The 5,828-nt window shown below is 39.3% G+C and overlaps 1 long non-coding RNA gene across 1 annotated transcript; it reads left to right on the plus strand.

The window, feature by feature from the left end:
• Positions 1-1,224: 1,224 nt before the first annotated feature.
• LOC311490427 lies at positions 1,225-4,881 on the plus strand. The gene is made up of 5 exons (XR_014699156.1): positions 1,225-1,596; positions 1,854-1,955; positions 2,059-2,229; positions 2,827-2,865; positions 3,246-4,881. It is a non-coding gene; the product is annotated as an uncharacterized lncRNA (long non-coding RNA).
• The last annotated feature ends 947 nt before the right edge of the window (positions 4,882-5,828 follow it).

Below are 5,828 nucleotides of genomic sequence, written 5' to 3' on the forward strand. Positions count from 1 at the left end.
TATAGGATGATTTTTAAAGTATGGCTTACTATTTATTTATTTTTATGTAAAGTATTATTTATAATTACACAGTCTTCATAGAGATTAGATTCTGTTATTAAATCTGTTAATTTGACGTCCATTCTATCCCAATTATCACCAAAAGTGTATTTTTATCTAGCTTTTAGGATCAACCAATCACACCTCTTGAAATGATGACTCATACCTAGCAACGGGGTCAACCACACCTCCTCACTAAGATAAGAGTTTCTGTCCATTCCTTGATCAGAGCTCTCTGAGAATTTTCTGGAATCACTCCTAAGCTAAGACTCCTAGCTAGTCATTTTTAGGCTAAGATAGGAGCTCTCTGAGAGGATTCTTAGAATCTTTAGGAATACGGGCCCAGACCTCAGGCGACCCTTAACAGGACAAGCGGTTACAGAAGATGAATGAATGAATGAAGGAAAAACATTTATCCTCACATGAAGAACAAAATCTCTTTTGCTTCATTGATTCAAGCGGACCTTAAGCCATTTGATGACCTTTTGATGCTCAGTAATTTGTAATTCATTCATAACATTATGCTCTACCTTCTACAGCATGGAAAATAAAACATAATTCATCAGACTGGGCCACTTCTTCCTCTGCTCCGTGGTCCAGTTCTGATCCTCATGTGTCCACTGTAGGAGCTTTCAGGCCGTGAACAGGTGTCAGCATGGACACCCCAGCTGGTCTGCAGCTACTCAGCCCCAGACGTGGATGCACACAGTGCATCACATTAATTTTTTCATTGATTTGATCTTGTTTGCCTTCGCTCGCCATGTGCATCAATAAGGCCTATTTCCACCCATGACCTTGTCACCTGTTCACCTCTTTTCATTCTTTGGACCTCTTCTCTATCATGGGTCTCACACCCAGTCGTCTAGCCATCAGAGTTCGGCCCTTGTCAAATGAACACACTGGAAAAGATAGATTAGATTAGATTAGATTAGATAGTTTCTTTATTAATCACAAACTGGGAAATTTCTCTGTTGCAGCAGCAGTGTACAGGCATTCAACCATACAAAAATATAACAAAAGCTAAAAATCGACAATAAAATGAATAGAGAACTTAAAAAAGAACAAAAAGTATACACAATATTTACAAAAATTATAAGATAAGTGAATACGTGAATATTAAAAAAGTTAAATTAGAATGCAATGTGGTGTACTGAAGTTAGGTAACATTAAAAATTTACAACCAATACCAAACAATCACGTGCAAATGTGCAAAAAAACAAAAACAAAAAAACCCCCACAAAGATTGTGAATGGTGCAAATAAACGTGTGTCTGTCAGGAATAGAGATCATTTCATGAAGGATGTCTTCTGACAAGAATATCAGTAAACACTCGTTGTCAGGCGTAGGCAACAAACAGGAAAGGAAAATCTCCAATGGACAGGGGACAGTCCCAAGACAGTCCCCTTCTAGTCAAATTACACCTCAACAGTATATAAACTGCTGTGGTATAGATTAGATGCACTGTAGTCTCATCCTCCAGTTGTTCACCTGTTCATCAGCATCAGCTCATCATGATGGTCTTTTATCTGACTCTCCTCTGGGCACTCCCCATCACAGGTAACCTCACACATTCTGCTGTTTACTAAAAGACCTTTTAGATTTTACAAAAGCAATTTCTTTAAAGGGAATTACATATTTCCAAGATATTACTTTACTGATTCATATTCTACAGAACAGACTTTTAGTTAATCTGAAGATGCAAGAGACATAAAGACCTATCTTTGATATTGTGAAAACCAGTAATCTGAAAGAACTCAGACATCTGACCTGTGAAGCGATAATCATTTCACTGACTCTTTCTCTCCTGAATGCAGTGGCAGCACTTCAGTGTCAAAGCTGCACAGATCTAATGTGCTCAGGAACAACATCCCTTACATGCCCTGCAGAGACGATGTGTATAACATCTACTGCTCAGGGTAAACTCCCCTTCATTCCATGTCTTTTCAGTGATGTACATGTACTGTGACTTTATGCATGTACTTTGCATCAATATTAACAAACTGTGCTTTGATTCTGTAGTCACTTTACCTCAAGGTGGCTTAAGACAGGTGCAGCTTAAAACGTGTGCACCGCCCTGCCTGTGTCCAGCCACAGGCCACAAGTCATTTTCACTCAACTTGGGTGGTTCAAGTGTTCATGTAGCTGCTAACTGCTGCGACACAGATAACTGCAACACAGGAGATGTAACTGGTAAGTACAGACATAATTATTCAAGAATGCACTAACTTCCTTTTTTGACATGATCTGTTTATTTTGTGACATTTAAAGTTTCTTTCTTCACAACATTGTCATGTTTTCTGTCATGGTTTGTTTAGTTTCTTGGGTTTCTGTTTATTGTATTTTGTTAACTTCTTGGTTTTTCATAGTCATGGTTTCGTGTTTAGTTTTTCTGTTTCCTGTTTGTGTTACTCCATGTGTTTTTTCCTTTTGATTAGGTCATTGGGTTCACCGTGTCTTGTTTCTGGATTTGTTTCACCTGTGTCTTGTCACCTCTCTGTTCCTTGTGTGTGTATATATATATATAGCCCTGCCTTCCCCTTTGTTCCTAGTTGTGTCATACTGTTTGTCTGCCTTGTCCATGTTTCATGCCGTAGTTTTTTCATGTCTTGTTCTAGTTTTTTCATAGTTTTTGGTTAGCGTTTTAGTTCTTGGATTTCCTGCGACCTCGGCAGTGCTTTTTTTTTTTTTTGCCAACTCCTGCATCTTAAAGTCCTGCATTTGGGTCCTAAACTCCATCCCCGCTACCCATCCTGACTAACAAAATGTATTTATTTTTTTTTTTTTCAGTACCTGCAGTTCAGGAGAGTCCCAGCATTCCAGTGAATTGTGAGTCTTCATATTACATATTTATTTCAGTTCAATTAATGACAGTTGTGATTTTTTTTTTTTGGTCATAAAACTGTTCTAAACTGACTGTTCTGACAGAACAATGTGAGTATCTATTCTGCCTAAAGTTCTGTCCTGAACATCAGTTTGAAGAATTACATTAATCCATCAATGTCATATTTATAATTTAAGTCTAGAAACAATATTTGAACCAAGAGGCTTGTGGATATTAGGGTGTCAAATGTTACTGTGCAGTTTCTATGGTACGTATACAGTGCATGAAAAAACACTAAACTGTGAACTATAATTTTATTTTTAACACTAGTAAATTATTTAAGTCTCTTCTGTTTGGCTAATAATCTGTAACTGTTCATCAACAGTGGGATTCAACACTTCGGTCTTGGGCGGCATCTCTGAAACCTTGTGTGTAAATCCTCACATCCTGTCAGAAGTACAGTCTTTGGTAAATATTCCTGGAAGTATTACCTGTGGTGGGAGTAATACTGCATCAACCCTCTATCTGCTGCCTGGTCTTGGACTCGTCTATATCCTCTTTTAGCACAAAAGAGGGAAAGAAATGCACCTGTGAAGCCACCCAAGGGACTCATTGTAACATAACCACTCATACAGGGGTTGGAAAATCAAAATTTAGCAAAGGAGTCTGAGTGAGGCTGAGTGTCATGGTTTGGCTTCTGTGTTCGCGTTTTGAGTTTTGTTCATGTTTCTTGTCTCCCCGTTTCCTGTTTTACTTGGTTGAGTTTTTGATTTCCTGTTTTACTCCTTGTGTTGATTAGATCATTGGTTTCACCTTGTGTCTCTTGATTTCTGTCACCTGTGTCTCGTCACCCCTTGGTTCCTCGTGTGTGCATATATAGCCCTGCCTTCCCCTTTGTTCCTGTCGCGTCATTCCCAATGGTTTTTCACTGTGAGTCTCCATTTTTTTTGCTCTTCCGTGTTTTTGATGTCTCCAGTAGTGATGGCGAGATGAAGCCTCATGAGGCATCGAACCACTTGAGCCAACTGGTTCGAGAAAGGGTTCATTTCTCGAAGCTTCATGTGCACATGAAACCACCTACTGGCCAAGTGTATAACCACATAATGTGTGATGCATTGATTTTTTTGTGTCTGTAATTAGTGATGGGCAATCGAGGTTTTGTTGAAGCCTCGACACGTGATTAAAAAAAGGTTCATTACTCGAAGCTTCAGTGACTCCGTGCTCTATTTTTTGTATCTAGTGGACAATAAAATGTGGTGCAATGGAGACGTGTCTCACTGGTTCATGCTTGTGTGGGACTTGATTCGCCATGCACATTCCTATTCGACTACGTTACATGGATATGTGGTTTAAAGTTGATTATAAGAAAATTATATACATACTAACAATAAAAAATAAAAAAACAAACAAACAATGGGAATCGATCCCTTGATTCAATAACGAAAGACCGGTGATTTCACAGTGTGCCACTAAACCCGTTAATGGCGCTCGGTTGTCGTTGGACCATTTTCATTACGTCACTACTACACTCTATGGACCGTCATTAATTTGCACTAATGTTTATGTTTCAGCGCTTACGTCAACTATTTTCTTTTGCTCTTGGTATCATGGTTTAGTAGTGTGACTATATATAGTCAGAAGTGCGTGTATAGTTTTGGACTATAGTTTTATATTAGATATATATCTATATCTTATCTGTATCTCTCTCTCTATCTTATCTATATATACCGCTATTTAGGACTATCTATGTAACTATGTCTATCTATCAGTAGGCCTACAGTGTTATCTAACTATGTAACTAATTTATCTATTTCTCTCTGAATCTCTAATTACGATCTATCTCCACAAAATACGCAACTAACTCCAACTACAGCAACAAACCACTCTGCAAAGAAACATTCAAATGAGCACCACCAAATAGGGTATCCGGGAAATCCCTGAACACACTCGATCCGCCAAGTGATTCACATGACAAACCGAACCCCTCAGGTGATTCGTTTGCTGCTGAAGCATCCGAAGCACTTGAGTGACGTCTGAAGCAGTTCAAGTGCTTCGGACGTCACTCGAAGCACTTGAACTGCTTTGGACGTCACTCAGCTGCTTCGAACGAACCACGCCTCGGCACAGTAGTTCGATACAATTGCTTCATGAGCTACGGCGCATGTGTCGGAGGCTCGGGTGTCAGAGGACCATCACTATCTGTAATGGCTCTTGGGAATGACTATGAATTACAAAAAAGTGTATGACCAAATAATTTCTCTACTTAAATTATCACAGGTGTATGATATTTTTTGAATAAAACACACAATATATATTGTGTGTGTAACTTTTCCCAAAATGGTAGTATGATATGATATGGCAGGTTGTGTGTTTTTCCGTCACTTTAGGCAAATGGCATGGGCTTAAACAGGCAGAGGAAAGTGAAAGTGCTTGTGGAACTAGGAAGAGGGCACTCATTATGTATCTTCCTAGCTGGCTCCATCCTCTTACCTATCTTTCTCTCCTCACTCTCCTAAATCTTCAAACTATATCTCTCTTTTTAAACTCTCCAAACTATCTCCAAATTATATAAACTCTATCCAAACTCCGCAACTTGACACTCTATCAAAAACCCCGAGGGGTTTATAGTGCTGTCAAACCTCGCGGGAAAATCAGAACCACTTTCTGAATCAGTCACGTGGTACAGCCGGGCAGCGAGGCTTCGGACGTCATTATTTTTGGCCCCTCCCCTAAATGAAGCAAGCCTCGATACGCGCTTCGCGGAAACCCCGCCTCCATTCTCGACACACGCTTCGAAGCCTCGACACGTCTTGTAACATCACTAGTCTCCAGTGTTTCTAGCGTTTTTGTTTCTAGCCTCTTGTTAGCCTTTTTGTCTTTTGTAAGTTTGGATTTTTGATTTGTTTGGTTTTGGAGTTCCTGCTGTTCCAGCAGCGCCTTTTGTTCCTTTTATTTTTATTAAACACCA

This window comes from Chelon labrosus (genome assembly GCF_963514085.1).
Source record: "Chelon labrosus genome assembly, chromosome: 7".
Lineage (NCBI taxonomy): Eukaryota > Metazoa > Chordata > Actinopteri > Mugiliformes > Mugilidae > Chelon > Chelon labrosus.